The following is an 18,692-nucleotide window of genomic DNA, read 5'->3' as shown; positions in this document are numbered from 1 at the left end:
AGTGATATGAAAAAAAATTGCCAATTCAAACAAAACGACTAATCTCTCATTAAATCTTGTGTTCTTGGTTTAATCTCTAGCTGTTAATAATTTCATTTTTTATTTCTCCCAGTGGAGAATTCCCCAGAACTTACTAGTAAGGGATTTCCATTCATTTCTAGTGACACCCCTGACACCAACAGTCAACAGCATCGGTTAAAAAACAGCAGCCGCAGCAACACTACATAGCACAACACACAGTTCCTCTAATAAAGAGTGTTGGCAGAGAAAGCTTCATAACTGCTTCAAAACTGCAGCCCCAGCAGCTTGTTCCAGCCTTTATCACTGTTAAATCAGCTGCAAAAACTGCTGCTGCAGTTTCACTTCTTATCGTTATCTGTGTACAAACTGTACTGGGAATATTTCACAAAACACAAGAACAAAATTTGCAAAGCAGTCTACGAGTAAGTAAGTCTAACACTATTGTTCTCATAATTACGCTTACATGCCACGTGTCATGGGAGAGGTCTATTATGTAGTATTATGTCCCATGATTTTTGCCATGGCTTATGAAAGCTAAAGAATGCTGCACTAACCTGTGGGATGTGTATGTGATCTTCTACACTGAATATAGAGTCGCTTGTCCGTTCGCATGGACAATTCTAGCAATCAGACTGCACTGTCCACTGTGGGTGGTAATGCCTGCTATACAGACTACGCATTCCTGGTAAGTACGTTACACTCTGGATTGATGAATGTTAAATACCTGCACATCTTTAATCCAATCAAATCACATTTATTTGTATAGCTTTTTTTACAACTGTTGTTGTCACAAAGCAGCTTTACAGAAATGAAATCACAGGACAAAGCAACAGGCAAAACACTAAACAAAACACTGACCATATAGTACAGCTGGAGGAGGAAGAAACCTTGGGAAGAAGCAAAACTCTAATACAGTAAACTTAAAAATTATGAGTTTCCTTGATTTTACCAAATTAAAAACCTCTGCAATATAATTAAGGGGCAGATGGATGATCACAAGCCATCAAAACAAGCTGAACTGCTTGGATTTTGCACCAGGAGTGGCAGAAATTTATCTAAAAGCAGTGTGTAAAACTGGTGGAGGAAAACATGCCAAGATGCATAAAAACTGTAATTAAAAAACAGGAATATTCCACCAAATATTGATTTCTGAACTCTTAAAACTTTATAAATATGAACTTGTTTTCTTTGCATTGTTTGAAGTCTGATAGCTCTGGCAATATTTTTATTTTAATTTTTGGGAGAAATGTCCGTAGTTTATAGAATAAAACAAAAATGTTAATTTTACTCAAACATATACCTATATATAGCGAAATCTAAGAAACTAATTCATAACTGAAGTGGTCTCAATGTTTTTTGGAGCTTTATAAGAGGGGGACCATCCTATCACTGGTCAGACAGCTTTTAAATGAATGTTAAAAAGTAATTATAGATTCACACAGGTCTAATATATTCAGGTGTTCAACCTCACCCACAAGAAATCACCTCATAACTTGTATGTACTTGTGGGATGGTTCCCCAAGGTCACTGAGTAAGAGAAAATCTGAAAAGAAGCAGTTGCATATTTTATATTCATATGTGGTTATTTGCAATATTACTAGTAGCATTAACATTTTATATGAGAAAAAGGACCAGATTATCTTGATTTATGTATGAACCTAAGAGCTCATTCTTGCCCTATAAATGAAGAGTCATAATTAAGTACAAATAAAAACATTTTGTGAAAATAAGTTTACATTTGCAGTTTTTTAGGTTTTCTTAGAAGGCCTAACTGTTACTAAGCTTCTGCATCTGTTTGCACCATTTTAAATAAATTATTTAAATAAAAGACCATTATTAATGTATAACCCAGGGCCGTCTCCATAGCTGAACAGCTAAACAGTGGAAATTAATGGTGTGGTCACATTGGCTTACAGTGCCTTATGCAAAAAGGCAAAACAAGAACTCAAGCCTTATTATTATAAGGCTATATTGATATACTTTACTGGATCCTGTTTATGCTTTTAATACATGCACTGAAAAAATAGTGTGCTTGATCTACTTAAAAAAAATCATGTAAACTTTTTGCATTAGATAATTAGGTAGATCAAGCAAGAGTAGTCATTGTATTTACTACTTAATTTTTTCCAGTAGTGCTAACATACTTTTTCAAATAGTTACAACTTAATTTTCTCAAGTAGAGCTAACATACAACTTAAAAGAGTCCATTGACACTACATGGGAAATTTTAAGTATTGTCAACTTAATTTTCTCTTGCACACTGCTGACTTAAAAAGCTGAGTTAACTTAAGTGTTTAATTTGTCCTTTTTTAAAAATGATCTGTTTAGTCAAAAAAACTAACAACTCATCTTTATTTTAACACACACTTTCAAGTTAATAAAACTTTAGTTATATTCACATATCTTAACATTTTAAGTTAACCACGGGGATTCTCAACATATTTTGTATATTATTATTTAGCTGCCAACACTGACAGTATAATAACGGAGCAATACAGGAGTAAACTCAGTAAAGAGTGAACTCTGTAGCTCAAAGCCAGCATACTGTGATCACTACAAACACAGAATAAAGTTAACAGCTCTACAACACTGAGACCTGCCAATCAACATGTGTATTACAATTATTGCACGGCCAGGATAAGGTAGCTTTGGGCAACAGACAACACAAAGATGGTAAGTAAGGGAGAGGCCACACCCAATATGCAAATATATGGTACCAGGAGCCTATAGGAAAGCTGCATGAACCAACACTGTAGAAAGAGCATTGACACAGGTAGTGACTAAAACCCTAGTAAATATAACAAGACTTTAGTTTGTTGTGCAGGTGTACCTAAAAAGATTTGTTGGGATTACATCAATAAATTATATTAAGGAAAAAATACACAATGTCTTGTATTCAGAATAAATGTGGAGTAATTAAAAACTAGATGTATTCATGTAAAGGTAGAAACAATTTTTTTTTTTGTTAATAACACAGATTTAATTACGTTACATTTACTAACGCTCAGATATATTTTTTTCAGTGTGGGGACGAGATCTGTCTCTGACCACCTCCAAATGTGGATTGTAATCTGTTCAAAAGCGTCTTGAGGATGTTAACTGACCATTATCTGATCACCAAAAATGCATGTTAATTTTAAAGTTTATTAAATGTTACCAGGAATAGAAATGTTCTTTCCTTATTCTGTGCAAAAATATAATATATAAACCAACATGAGAAAAAAATCAGCTGATCAGCTGATCCCAAACTGTAAAAAAAAAAAAAAAAAAAAAAAAAAAACATTGGAAAAATTTGGCTACAGGTGATTTAGAAAGGGGAGCAGCCCGGCACGGCCCCCTTGTGGTAAAAGTGGGTAACGACACCTTCTGCACCATATCTCAATGCTTTACTATTTATTTACGGTAAGTTTTTTTCATTTATCAATTGTTGATAGATAGATTTTTTGTTATTGTTGTGTTATTTAAAATGTTATTGTTATACTTATTTGTATAGACATACCAGTTATGAATCTTGAATCTAATTTAGCAAACTTTAAAATAATAATATGTGACTTTTATTATTTATTGTTGATAGAATCTATATAATTAATATGGCTGTGATGTTTTGTAATGAATTAATCTTAATTTAATCCCATTCATCATCAAAGTATTTTAAACTGTACAATGCAACTAAACTTTAGCTGAGGAGCAAATGAATGAATAACTGAGATATACAGCTCCCTGTAATAAACACCAGTCAGTAACAGATGCTGAAATACTGTATATGTATTGTATAATGTACGGTATATCTTTTACAACGTTTATTCGCCTACAAATTACGGGAAAAATTGATCTAAATCTACATTTAACATATATATTTACTGAAATGACATTTCACAGAAAGTAGTTAGACTTTTAAATTGTAAATTGTAGATTAAGCACTAAAGTCTAAAATTTCTACTTGAAATATATATAAATATTAAGTATAATGGTATATGTAGGATGTGGAAACAGTAATGCAATAATGTGTGGGGTTTTAAACATATTCAATAAAGACTGTTTCTGTTTTCTCTCAATTCATATCTATACGTAGAAATCTCTAGAAAATTAACCTACTTAACCTGCTTATTTAACACATTTCAAACCGTTTTTAAAGCAGTGTTTATGAAGTCAGGACACAGGTATTCAATAAGATCAACGTTATCTCGTCTTCTTAGCTTTAGGGAGACTTTTTTTTACTTTTTTAATCCGTTTTATGTTTAGTCTGATCGGTCATGAAGAGCTCAGTCCTGCTTTTCATCCACAGTAACTAGCTAACTAATTTAGAGCCTCTTTTACAGTGAACTGATTATATTTTCTAGACATTTCTCTCATTTTTTTTAGATATATAACTCTGTTTTTGTGATTCAGACCATTTTTTCTCTGATCTGAACACCTGCTGATCTTAAACCACACTGAAAAGTTCCCACATGCAAAAACAGCCTTTTCACCCCCACGTGACCTGAACGGCGCGCCTCCCAGAATGCAGTTCGTGTCTCACGGCTTACTTTTTTTACTTAAACTTAAATTTGATCTTATTAAAGGTGTTAGCCGTTAAAATAAACTATGAATCAGTAAAGTATGATTTGTTGTGCTGCATTGTTATGCGTTTTAAATAGTAGCATACTTTATTCTCCTCACCATAATGTGGAATTGTACTGTGGTAAATCAAGGTGTAAATCTGACAACTCTACTTTATAATGCTTTTGTTTCTCTTCATATCGTATAAATCTTTCGCCTTTTACTAAAGATTTCCGTGGAGAAGAACATTATAAGTATATCCTAATTTTTAGTGGCTTTATTTATTTAGTAAAGCTTACAAACGTGGTTGAAAATAGAGAATGAGCGGGGGGGTCAATAGATAGCTGTGGAAGACAAATGTTCTTTTAAGTAGAGGTGGGCAATACAGGGAATTGATACCAAGTAAACGCAGGGCCAGTATTGCTGATATTGATATTGATACTGATACCGTTACTTTTTAATATTTAAGCTTTATAGATCCAAATGATCCAAAAACCTAGGATATAATTTCACCAAACATTGTAAGTGATAACAAAATACTTTAGTATCACAATCAACATTTTTTGTTTAGAAACAATGGAACAGTAACAAAACAAAGTTTAAATATAAAGTAAAAAAATATTTAAAAATAAAATAAAAATTCCCCTCACTAGACATCTTTTCTAGTTCTTTGTTTCTTTTTTTCTTTTTTTAATAGAATTGTCATTTGGAAAAACAATAAAAAATAAGGGATTGTCTTCCTTTCAGTGCAATTCAAATGCAAGTTTTTCTTAAATAAACAGAGTGTAAAAAAATATCACTCAACACTAATCTCCTGAGGTAGAGGCGTGTCGACTCGAGGAGAGCGCTGAGTGGGCGGGGCCAGGCTGAGCCTACCTGCGTGGCGGTTTGGCTGGCTTTGCTGAGCCATGTGACGCATGTGCAACAACAAGAGACCAGAGAGTAGACTGTGGTGAATCCTCGTGCGCAGCAGTCAGTGCATGCGGCAGAGAAAAAAGCTTGAATATCGATATTTTTACAGGAGTATTGCTCAATACCAATACCAGCGTTGGTATCGATATTATCGATATTTGGATCGATCCGCCCACCTCTACTTTTAAGGTAGATGTGCAAACGTACAGGCAGTCTGATTTGTACATTATGTTTCTGTGGGTTGTCTGATTAATGGTTAAGATGTACCTTCAGAGTATCTTTTTTTAAACGAATTGCGAAGTTTTCAATTTCTTTGTTGTATAGAAAGATTCCTTATGGCTAAGAATGCTACTTGTGATTCAACCACAAAAAGTCTTCATGAACACAAATGTATTTATATTAATGTGTATGGAAATGTGTTTAATTAAAAAATACCAATTCTACCACTCATCTGAAAACCTGCAGATCTTAAATCACACTGAAATTTCCCACAAGCAAAAACAGGCTTTCCACTTCCACGTAAGAGTGGCGTGCCTCCCAGAATGCAGTTTGTGTCTCACGCTATACTTTTTCAAACTTACAACTTAAATTTGATGTTACTAAAGGATTAATTCGCTAGAATAAACCATGAAACAGTAAAGTATTTTTTGTATGGTGCTGCACTGTTATGCAGTTTAAAGAAAAGCACAATTTACGGTCCTCGCCATAATCATAATGTAGAAATGTACTGTGGGTTTTTTTTTTCTTCTTCACTTTACCCATCTTATACAAATCTTTTATATCTTTTGTGTTGAAGATTTTTTTTTCGTACTATATGTATAGTGAGGCCTATTACAGTAGTTAGAAATAGAATATAGAATTATAATTTTTAATTTAGTACACTGTTATGCTCTTGAGGTGTGTGTATTCACACACAAGCTGGTAAATAAATTGTGTTTCTGTGGTTTGTCTGATTAATGGTTATGATTAATCTCTGTACCATCAGAGTATACTTTTTGAAACTAATAAAACAAAGTTTTCAATACGTTTTTAAACCACACTGAAAAGTTCCCACAAGCAAAAAAAATAGACTTCCCACACCCACGTGACCTGAGCTGCGCGACTCCCAGAATGCAGTTTGTGTCTCACGCTATACTTTTTCAAACTTACAACTTAAATTTGGTTTTACTAAAGGAGTTAATCGCTAGAATAAACCTGGAAAATGTAAAGTATGTTTTATAGTGTAGCACCGTTATGCCGTTTAAATAACAGCATAATTTACACTCCTCACCATAATATATACTCGTACTGTGTTAAATCAAGCTGTAAGTTCGACAGGGCAACGGTATGACACTCTTGTTTCTTTTCATATCGTATAAATCTTTCGCCTTTTACTAAAGATTTCCGTGGAGAGGAACATTATGAGTATATCTTAATTTTTTGTGGCTTTACTTTTATAGTAAGGCTTACCAACGTGGTTAAAAGCAGAATTTAAAAATAAATACTGTATGTTTCCATTACCTCATAACTGTCCTGGATCGCTGAAGACTTCATGGTTGAGCTGTGGAATTAAGTTAGTGCAGCTCTGAACTGAGCATGGAGGAATCTCTCTGACTGTTATATTTTGCCTTATTAAAAACATAATCCTCACATTAATGAAATACACGGAGAAACGTCTAAAATTAACAGCGTACTCCGGCTCGCTGAGTTGCCAGATCGGGTGGTTTCATACCAAATGTCGTGTTGTGTCTGATATTGACTGGATTAAACGCTGAGCTATGATGGAAGGACAAAACTACCAAGTTTTAAGAGTTAGGAAAGTTAAATCATCAGTGCTGTAGATAGCTAACGCTAACCTGGCAGAGACAGAGCTTTTAGTCCTGCTGATGGACATCTGAATAATCAGTGTTTTGGTTGTTATGTATTACTTCTTTGTTGCTTGCAGGTTTATTTTTATCTACTGTAACTACTTTTCTTGGTTCTTGTGTCTTATGATACACTAACCACCAGTGTTCTCAAGTCTCACGCTTTGACGCATGCAGATAAAATAATTTTAAATGTCCTTTTTTGTAGTTGTGATATTTAAGGTATTTTATTTAAGATCATGTTTGAATAAATCCTTTAATATTATTGATATGCTGAACATCTTTTGGTGGTTTTCTCAGCATTTTGGCGGGTTTAAAAAACGTTTTACCCAGTGAATTGGGTTTACCTGAATCCCACTGTAACAATCTGGCAACCCTGATTGCTCGCTGTCCGCTCCTTTTGATAGGCTGTCTGTTAATTAATAGCGAGACTCGCACTGCATTCTGGGATGCAGTCCGCTCGTGTAGTAAGCAGCAATGTTTACTATAATTCATGATGCTTTATGGAAGTTTTTAGTGCCCTAAACTTCACACTCGATTTTCACTTTAGGATTCAGACACTCAATAGTGCCCTAAATAGTAAATAGGGAGCCATTTTGGTCACAGTCAAGGTGTCATTCTGACGGAGGAATGTTAGTACATTAAAAGAACATTAAAAATGTATTTAACTAAATAAATGATTAATTAGATCCCTCCTCCTGAATTTTTTCCTGTCAGTCAGTCTTACACTCTTCCTATTGGTTCCCGTCAGCACTATTACCTGTGAAGGGCGTGACCTCCCTCACCATCATTGTGGAGTCATTCTCTCAGGGTATCCTCTCTCAGCAACTGCATCAGGGTCCGGTAAAGGTAAAATGTTTGTATGTGAGACATTCCAGGATTTTGGTATGTTTCCTGTCCTACCACTTAAATTTTAATCATACGTACATGCCCAAAATATCTATGTGAATGTTTTTTGTGAGAAATGTACTTGTTATAAGACAAACTGTAAAATTTGGTGGAAAAATATGCTCAAAAGTCAGAAGTCTGAGTACTCTTGGACCACCTCAAAGAATGGCTGTTTTCTCTTGTCCCACACATTTAACAATTAAAATAAGCTCTAAATAAATTACTTCCTATAATTACTGTATATTGTTGATAAGCATCTCCTTCACTTATGAAAATAATTTTTTTGGTCTACATTGTTTTGCATGTTACAGTTTTTATGCTATTAAGTTGTGTCCCACAACATGCGCTCAACCCTGTTACCATAAGGAATTTTACCTGGCAGAGGTAAGGGTTAAAAATAATTGTCTACTGACACAAAGGAAGTTACATCACAAGGACATTTTCTGCCCACATGGCAAGTCCAAGAGTAAGTGCTCTAACAATTTTCAATTTTTTTTCAAAACATGTTTGTCCAAGTTGTGTGTGTCACTCAGTGAACGCAACCCTGTTACTCATATTGTAAGACTAATAATGAGTTGTCCTTGATCTTGTATACATAGCTAAATTTTACAGTTAGCATCTGTTTCTGGGGTAAACCATAACTTAGCCTAGATTTGCAACCCTGTTACTCACAACCCTGTTACTGTAAGTAACCAAATATATTGCATACCAAATTAAGCATCTAATTAAAAAAACTGTTTCGATACCTGAGCTAGATGAATCAAACCTTTTGATAATCTATTACCTGTATTTAATAAATATATGACTAAAAATGATCAAATTGAAGATCAAATTTTCAGAAGTGACCACCCCTGAAATGTACCAAAATCTTGCAGTGTCCCATGCAGTGTTATGGGCTCTAAGAGCAAATTGCTATTTTCTTTAGGGTATCTTCTCTTACCTACTGGGTCAAGGTTTATATAATGGTGAAACGCTTGTATGCAGTGTTATAGGCGGTACAAGCAAATTGCTGTTTTCTTTTTTGTTGAGTTACTGTGTTGTCATACTGCCTGTGTGTAGTTAATTATAGAAAACCAGATTAGAAGCTTTGCAAGTTACTTTAGCTTTAAATGTTGCTTAATATTACAATATTAAGTCATTCTAATTTGTTCTGACATCATTTAATAGGTTTTATACTTGTAGGTAATATATGCATAAATAATGCATTTTGGTGGGAAAAGAAATTACGGAAAGTTTATATAATTATTAACAGATAAAAGTTTTATTAGTTTATTTAAAGGTAAAACTGTACATGGCTGTAATAGAATTAGATTATTTTTTCAGGTTGGTCCAAAGTATCTTTTTTTCAGTGTACTTTAACCCACCTCTGTAATATACAAAAATAATAATACTTTGGACCAACCTAAAAAAATGGTCACACCTAAATATATTAGAATCTAACATTTTGATTTAAAATCAATAAATATATTATTTAACCCAAGTACCAAACAATTCTTTAAAACAAAGAATTTATAAATACCCTTTTTTACACATTTTTTTTCAATCTGGAAAAGACTATAATTTTCTATTACAGCCATGTATATTCTTATCTTTGAACAAACACATTTTAAAAATATTCTGTTAGATAAGTTTCTAATTTCCTGCAATTGCACTTGTAGCTAAAATGTGTTATTTATCGATTTTATATGGTGATATGTGAAAAAGCATAAAATTATAAAGGGTTATTTAAAATGACTTAATAATCTAAAAATAAACACTGCATTACTGCATAGCAGCATTTAGCCACTGTATAAAACTTTCCTCAGTAGCTAAGAGAAGATACTCTGAGGGAAACAACTTCACAATGATGGTGAGGAAGGTGCAGTTTACGTATAATAGTGGTGACGGGAACCAATGGGAAGAGTGTGGGACTGACTGACAGAAAAACTCCAGGAGGAGTGATCTGATGTGATGTGTCATAACCTCTGAAATGAAGCAAAAATATTATTTGAGTTAAATTATTTACTTTAAGTTGTTTTGATAGGGAATACATTTGTTTTCTGAAAAAAAAAAGTTGAACCAGAAACCAGTGACATATTTGTTAAACTTTTTTTTTCAGCGTTAACAGCTTCTTTTCCATTGGTTTCTGGCACAATCAATTTGCATACTGGGTGTCTGCCCCAGTTTCTGACACTCACCATCAATGTGTAGTGATACACCCCAAAACATAATTTATTTTACTGCTTCAATTGATTTGATTAGACTGAACTTATTAGGGTTTACAGTGAAGCATAGAACTCACTACTGGAAAGTATTTACGTCTTCCTTGTCTGTTGTCCTGCCACAGACAATACACTGTAAGACCCGATAAGTTGACTAAACTCAAAACTTTTTTTTTTGTAACTGTTTACCTAATAAAGTTTTCTTTTAAGTTCAAGTAATATAATTTTTGAACAATTACAATGAACTTGTATTTAGTCTTCTTCCTGGTTTTATTCAACTATTTCTTAAATACTCATAGAAATATAGATGAAATAAAACATTTAAAAAAAAGCAAATGCACTGTGAGCACAGCAAGATCACAGAGTTACTGCAGCTCAGTAAATGATGTTTGTTCTATGGCCTACAACACAATGACCAGGTATTTAATCATAATATGTGATCTACAAGTTTACTTAACCTAGCCTGGGAGGAATCACTACACACTGATGGTGAGTGCTACAAACTGGGGGACACACCCAGTATGCAAATCGATTGTGACAGTGGCCAATGGAAAAGAGGCTGCCAATGGCAACAGACTAAACTCAGTTATTATAAGTTGGTTCAACTCAGTTGGATCTCAGTTTGAATGTATATGTGTCCACAAATGTTCAACTAACTCAAAATAGTTGAGTATTGTTTAGAAATCTCCAATTTTATGTAAAACAGACTTAATTTATTTGAGTTCAAACAACTTTACAACTTCTGGTCTACAGAAAAGAGATGCATGTAGTTTTTTTTTATGTTTATGCACTCTAAACAGTGATTTTGTGTTTTTTTTGTCAGAAGAACTAATATTATCAAGTTGAGTGAACTTACTGGCCAGTACAACTCAACAAAATGAGTTCACAGAACCTCAACCTGAAAACTAAAAATGCTCATTGAGCCAATAAAAACATGTGATTTCAACCAACTTGTAATATATTACAAATGTGCCAATCCTCTTTCTACAGGGCTGGTTCATACACCTTTCCCATAGGCTCCTGGCACCATATATTTGCATATAGAGTGTGGACTCTCTCTTACTTACCATCTTTGTGTTGTCTGTGGCCCAAAGCTATCTTATCCTAGTCATGTGGTTTACTGTAATATTTATGTTGGTTGCCAGGCCTCAGTGTTGTTGACTGTAAGAGCAAGTTACTTTTGTTCTGTGTTCCTAGTTGTCACAGTATGTTGACTTGTTGCTCTCAGTAATACAAGTTCGGTAAAAATATGATGCATGTATTAAAAATATCTATATATATTTGAAAATAAACTAATTTGAGTTGAATAAACATAACCGGTTCAAGTTACCATCTTGCTTTGACTCTGTTTAGTTGAAGGAACATAAAAGTCTATTTATTAACAACTTAACAGAGTCAGGCACAATGATGACTTTATTTAGTTGATTGTATCAAAATGTTGTATCTTCAGTGTTTTTCCATGAAAAGATGTGTGTTCAATTAAGTGAAATATTGTATTTCCAGTTTGGTTTGCTTGATTTTTTAATGGCTGTACAATTCCACATAGTTATGGTCACAGCACTGATGGCTGTTGGACTTCATCAGCATATGAGCTGATGCTGACTCTGTGTGCTCTCGGCTTTAAGCCTAAAAAGGAAAAGGCTGGATGGAAATGAAATCACTTATTATTATTATTTTTAATTAATTGAGGAGCGGCTGTTCAGCTCAGTGCCTCAAGTTATTGTGAACTTATCTTGGGTCTGTAATTGATGTGCCAGAAATAACACGCTTCATTAGCATTTGGAGTGTTTCGACACTCTACCAAATGTAAACAGTATAAAAACAGACTGTGGATAAATGAGCTGTTCATTTTTCTATTATTGGAGAGCCATGCCAGAAACTCTTTAGTTAGTTTGTTTGTTTGTTTTTAGTGTTATTTTCATTAACAGATTTTTGGTACGGTTGGTCTGTTCACATTAGAGACACACTCTATACACAATAATACATATAATATTCGTTCACATACTTTAAGGTGCACTTCTGCACTATAAGCCTATATAGGATCACTATGGCCAATACCAAGTGTCTACGGGGGTAACAATCTCAATTTCTCTATGATTAAGTACTTGGTCTCTGTGTTGTTGGCTGTAAAACAAGCATCATTTACTGAACTGCAGTATCTCTGTGTTCTCACTGTGCTCTCAGTAATTTTAATTCTTTACTGTTTTCTTTCATCTACTTTTTTTAAAAACTATAAAAAAAAAATAGTTGAATGAAACCAGAAGAAGACTAAAAACAAGTTCAGGAAAATATTCATTTTAAGTATATATGTATATGTATTTATTAAGTTCACTGTACTTAAAAATTATATTACATGAACTTAAAATTTATAAGTTAATTGGTTACAACAAAAGTTTTGAGTTTAGTCAACTTATCGGGTTTTACAGTGTGTAAATACCTGGAAATAAAAACTCTCTACTTTACTTTTAATGAACATATTATTACACATATAAAGTCACTTTGGTGCATTTCTCAAATCAGAAATAATACTCAAAACAGTTTGTACAAGCAGATCAATATAATGCACTCTAAAAAGTGATTTTGTGTTTTAGTCTTGTTAAGCCAATTAAAAAATGTGATTTTTTTTTTGTGTTTAAGGCTCCTTGTACCATTTATTTAAATATTGGGTGTGGTGTTCCCGCTTACCATCTTTCTGTTGTCTGTTGCACAAAGCTTTCATATCCTAGGCAAGCATTTTTGTAATATGTGCGTTGATTTTTAGGCTTTAGTGTTTTAGGCGTTGTTCCTACTCACAATACGTTGTCAGAATTGCACTAAACATATATTTCTTGGTTCCACTGACCACAGTTAAGTCATTGTTTTGCTTTGACTCAGTAAGGTTGAAAATACATACAGTTTTAAGTTACTTGTTTTGTTCACACAGCAATATTTTAATTAACTCAACAGTTTTTTTTTTTTCAAGTATTGTGTACGGTGGCCGAGAAAGCCCAACGCAGTGCAAATTGAAAAGCGCTGCAAAAGCACAAAACACATACATCAAAATTACAACACAGGCGCAGCAAATATAAAAACGCGCTGCAAAAAGAAAAACGCGCTGCAAATAGAAAAACGCTCTGCAAATAGAACCACAACACAACGGAAGTGAGTCACAACACAACGGAATTTTCCAGGGGGACCTTAAAAGATGCTGTACCAGCTGTATACAAAGGACAGTAACTTAAGTGGCAAACAAGCTTCTGAAAAGTAAGTTATGTTTATTTCCTGTGATTACCACGGTTGTGTGCATATTATTAAAAGTTCTGCTTCACAAAACGCCTTGTTTGCCACTTATTGTCCTTTGTACACATAGTGAAGTCCGAGACGTTACTGAAGACGCAGCTTAGCTGGTACAGCATCTTTTAAGGTCCCCCGGGAAAATTCCGTTGTGTTGTGACTCACTTCCGTTGTGTTGTGGTTCTATTTGCAGCGCGTTTTTCTATTTGCAGCGCGTTTTTCTATTTGCAGCGCGTTTTTCTAGTTGCAGCGCGTTTTTCTATTTGCTGCGCCTGTGTTGTAATTTTGATGGATGTGTTTTGTGCTTTTGCAGCGCTTTTCAATTTGCACTGCGTTGGGCTTTCTCGGCCACCGTAATTGTGGGATTAAAGAATGTAGCATATTTAAAACATACATATTGGCTTTCTCAACATATCTAGCACATCTTTATAGAACTGCCAAGACTCACAACATAATACTACAGCAGTATAAGAACAAACGCTGTAGCTCTAAACTAATATACAGTGAAAAATAGGAAAACAGAATAAAGGTGATTTTATATTTACAGTCTACACAGAACAGGCAATCAACACATATACATTACACTACTGCATGCCTAGTATAAGGTAGCTTTGGACAACAGACAACACAAAGATGGTACGTAAGGGAAAGGCCACACCCAATATGGTGCCAGCAGCCTATGGGAAAGTTGTATGAACCAACACGGTAGAAAGAGAAACAAACATTTTTATGTTTTCAGGTTGAAGTTCTCTGAACTCATTTTATTGAGTTGTGCTGGCCGGTAAATTTACTCAATTTGATAGTATTAGTTCTTTTGACTAAAACACAAAATCACTTTTTAGAGTGCAGAAACAGATCCTGACTAAACATACAAGCTAGGCTGCCTGGGAACATTTTTGAGCACAGTTTTGGCTTAAATTACAGTGCCAGAGCCAGTGGTGAATCACCATAAGAATGTGTAAGAATGTGGCTCAGGGGATGTGTTAATTTATCTAGGCATATTTCTGCTTACTAGTAAATTGAACAAAAATCTGTATCTGTAAATGCTAATTTTACAAGACAATGAAAATCATTCTTTACTTTATAATGAAAGGTAATGGAATTATTAGTTTCATGCAACAGGTAGTGTGTGTAGGACTGGTCCTGGAGTTAGGTGAATGAGTTTGGTGTTGGCTGTGGTCTCTTGTCTCTGAGGAGCTTGCTGTGTGATCTTTTGGAGTCTGTGTGGGTTTCCTCTGGGTACTCTGGTTTCTTAGCTTAACTAAATTACTCCCTTGGGGAGTGTGTGTGTGTGTGTGTGTGTTGGACTCATCCAATCCTGACCAAGAAAAAGTGGATTAGACAAACTTGCTATGCAAATATCAGTGCTTTTAATGAACATATTGTATAATATACAGCTCTGGAAAAAAATAAGAGACCACTTAAGTTTCTAAATCAGATTGTCTGATTTTGCTATTTATATGGTATATGTTTTGAGTAAAAAAAACATTTTTTATTCTATAAACTACAGACAACATTCCTCCCAAATTCTAAATCTATTGGGGCATTTATTTGCAGAAAACGAGAAATGGTTTAAGTAATAAAAATGATGCAGAGCTTTCAGGCCTTAAATAATGCAAAGAAATCAAGTTCATAGAGTTTTAAGAAAGAAGTTTCAGAAATCTATATGTGGTGTAATAACCCTGTTTTTTTTAATCACAGTTTTTATGCATCTTGGCATGTTCTTCTCCACCAGTCTTACACACTGCTTCTGGATAACTTTATGCCACTAATGGTGCCAAAATTCAAGCAGTTCAGCCTGGTTTGATGGTTGTGGTTATCCATTCTCTTCTTGATTATATTCCAGAGGTTTTCAAAGTCATAGTGGTCTATATACATATGGCTTATTATATATGTATAATAAGACAACAATAAATAAAGCAAGTTTTAAAATATAGACTACATATACAGTACAAAGAGAAAAACAGATAAAAAACAGATCCAAAAAAATGCAAGACATATGATTAGCCACATGATGGCAGTGATGACAAGTTCTGCACTGAGTAATGACATTCTTCTATCTGTAATAGTCTTTTATTCAGATCCACCATCCCCATCTCTCTGCACTCTTCATACATACATATGTACTTTTAACATTTCTTTAAATATTGTGATATCTATACTATTTCGCCCAGCCTTTAAATATATATAGGGGCTGCAGAATATTGGCACTGTCATTGCTGTATTTTACTCTTCTGTGATTTGTATTGCAGTAGACAGTGATCTAACATTATTTTAATGATTTTAATTATCCCCTCTTTGTCTCTGCTCTTTGGGGTCGTTGTGGGGCAGTAGTGGCTCAGCGGTTAGAACACTGCGCATTAGACGAGATGGTTGTGGGTTCAAAACCTGAGTGTTGAGACCTCAAATAATGCAAAGAAAACAAGTTCATATTCATAACGTTTTAAGAGTTTAGAAATCAACATTTGGTGGAATAACCCTGGTTTTTAATCACAGTTTTCATGCATCTTGGCATGTTCTCCTCCTCCAGTCTTACACACTGCTTTTGATTGCTGCAGTTCAGCTTGGTTTGAGGGCTTGGTTTGATGCGTTCTGCAATCAAAGCTAAAGGTGGTCCAATAAAATATTAGAGTGTGTGACCTTTTTTGGTGGTGACAGTGTATAAACTACCTATATAGTACATTGTGGAAAATATAACTGTTGAAATTTTCTCGGTCAAATCAAACAAGCTGTAGTGTAATGTTTATGGTGCATGTGTTGTAATCATCTACTGTGGCTATTGCACATGTACACATTGCACTGCATTACATATTTTGCATTAAAATTTTAAATGTAATATTTTTCACAAACAGAATATACAAAATATGTATACATTATACATATAATATAGACTATTGTATTAGAATGTACTGTATATGAAGTAATTTTGGTATTAGTATAAAATGAATGTCTATAAACTTATAATAACAAATTCTTCTTCTGTTCCTCAGCTAAAAATATCTGCATACTGAAAAACAAGTCGTATCCTATTCCACTACTAGCCTGCAGGTGATTCTTGAAATTGGAGAAAATGGAAAGATGACTAACAGAGCTTATAATTACTTTGGCTCTCATCCACCTAATTATTTCCCAAAAGCTACTCCCCATGTTCAAGATTATCTCCTGCCCACCCTCAGGCATCGCCCATTTTTGCGAATAATAATAACTGCTTGCTATGCATAGTAACTTTGGTAATGAACATCATGTAAATGTGGCTCCAATACATAAAAAATGGTCTTTGCATATGATTTGCAATAAATGTATATGTGCAGTCTGATTACTGTTTAATATGTCCCCATTATATCATTTATTGTTGCAAAAATTACTTTTTCCATTTTTCGTTGGATTTGTAAGATTAAGAACAAGACAAATATCAAAAGTCAAGGATTACAGGGATTGCTATTATATTATATTTAAAAGACCTTACTACAATCCATAACAGGTGCATAAAACATTACATATAGTACCAGTCAAAAGTTTGGACACACCTGAAATCCAGTGTTTTTAATTTTTTTTTAAAATGCTCTGTATTTTAGATTAATACTAATGTAAAACTGTTAAACAAACCAGAATTTGTGTTAAGATTCTTCAGTCGGCACATCTTTCTATTTGAGTAATGTTCTAATCCATAATATGGCAAGAACTACTCTATTAAGTAATATAATGTCACGGATGACCCAAGCAGGGTGACGAGGAAAGCAGACACAAGTGCAGGTAAGGACTAAATAAATAATAATTTAATAAATAAATAACAAATAAGCAAAGAAACAAGGAACGAGTAACACTAAACAAAGAAACACAAATAACCAATAACCAAAACAAACGAGCGATAATAATAAACAAACCAAACAGGGCAGGGAAATATAAACAAGGGAATAAACTAATAAACACAAAGCAGGGGTATATACAAGGAACTAGGGAACACGGAAATAAACAAGAAACTAGAAACATTAAACAAGAGATAAACAAAGGACAAGGGCTAAAGCTAAGAAAACGAGGGCTAGGCTAGAAAACACGAGAATGACAAAACAACAGAGGAAGGTGCAAAGACCGACGGAGGACAAGGTGGCAGAGGAGGGCTATTTATAGTAACATAAAACACACTAGAATTGGAAACACCTGGGGAAGGGGCGGAGCTACAAATGAGAAACACATGGTGGAAATCTACTGACAGGAGACACAGAGAGGCACAGGTCACGTGGGGAAGACACACAGAGACATGAGACAGGGCTAAGAAGTGACATATAAGTATGACTTTAAGAAATTACGGTCAGTCAGAAGAAGTTCAAGATCTTTGAAAGTTTCTTTAAGTGCAGTCACAAACACCATGAAAATCTTTATGATAAAACTGGCTCTCGTTAGGGCCGTCCCAGAAATGGAAGAGCAAGAGTTCTCTCTGTTGTACAGGATAAGTTCATCAGAGTTACAAGCCTCAGAAACCACAAGTTAACAGCTCCCCAGACAAGAGCACCTAAATCCTTCACAGAGTATTGGCTTTATTGTTTTGAGCATGGTTAACCTACACTTTCAATTCCTGATGCAAACTTAATATTTAAAAAAATATGTAAAACTGTTTTTTTAATTATATATTTATTCCATTTAAACCCCCAGAAAAACAACACACCAAGAAAAGGCACCCCCTCCAAAAAAAATGTAAAACAGCAAAAAAAAACTAACCCACCAAAAACGTGAAAAAAATAAAATCCCCAAAAAGCATAAAAGTCCTCAAAAACATTTCAAAAACTGCAAAAAAGAAAATTCCCATAAAAAAACACAACCACAAAAATTGCATAAAATGCCCCAAAAAACACCCAAAAAACAATACCCCAAAAAATGCAAAAAAAATGCAAAATCCCTAATAGAACAACACCCCAAAAATGGCAAAATGCCCCCCCCCAAAAAAAGCTAAATATAATCTTGGTGTTTAGTCAGACAGCAGTCCTGCAGCTGCAGCTCCAGCAGGGTCACTCTGCAG

General features: G+C 34.2%; 2 non-coding genes across 2 annotated transcripts; both read left to right on the top strand.

The window, feature by feature from the left end:
* The first annotated feature begins 4,739 nt into the window (after positions 1-4,739).
* LOC125787085 (U5 spliceosomal RNA) lies at positions 4,740-4,855 on the top strand. The gene has a single exon (XR_007429004.1). It is a non-coding gene; the product is annotated as a U5 spliceosomal RNA (small nuclear RNA).
* A 1,946-nt stretch (positions 4,856-6,801) lies between these two features.
* Positions 6,802-6,917, top strand: LOC125787084 (U5 spliceosomal RNA). The gene has a single exon (XR_007429003.1). It is a non-coding gene; the product is annotated as a U5 spliceosomal RNA (small nuclear RNA).
* Positions 6,918-18,692: the final 11,775 nt, after the last annotated feature.

This window comes from Astyanax mexicanus, chromosome 22, assembly GCF_023375975.1.
Source record: "Astyanax mexicanus isolate ESR-SI-001 chromosome 22, AstMex3_surface, whole genome shotgun sequence".
Lineage (NCBI taxonomy): Eukaryota > Metazoa > Chordata > Actinopteri > Characiformes > Acestrorhamphidae > Astyanax > Astyanax mexicanus.
This window is presented reverse-complemented; position numbering and strand designations above follow the sequence as displayed.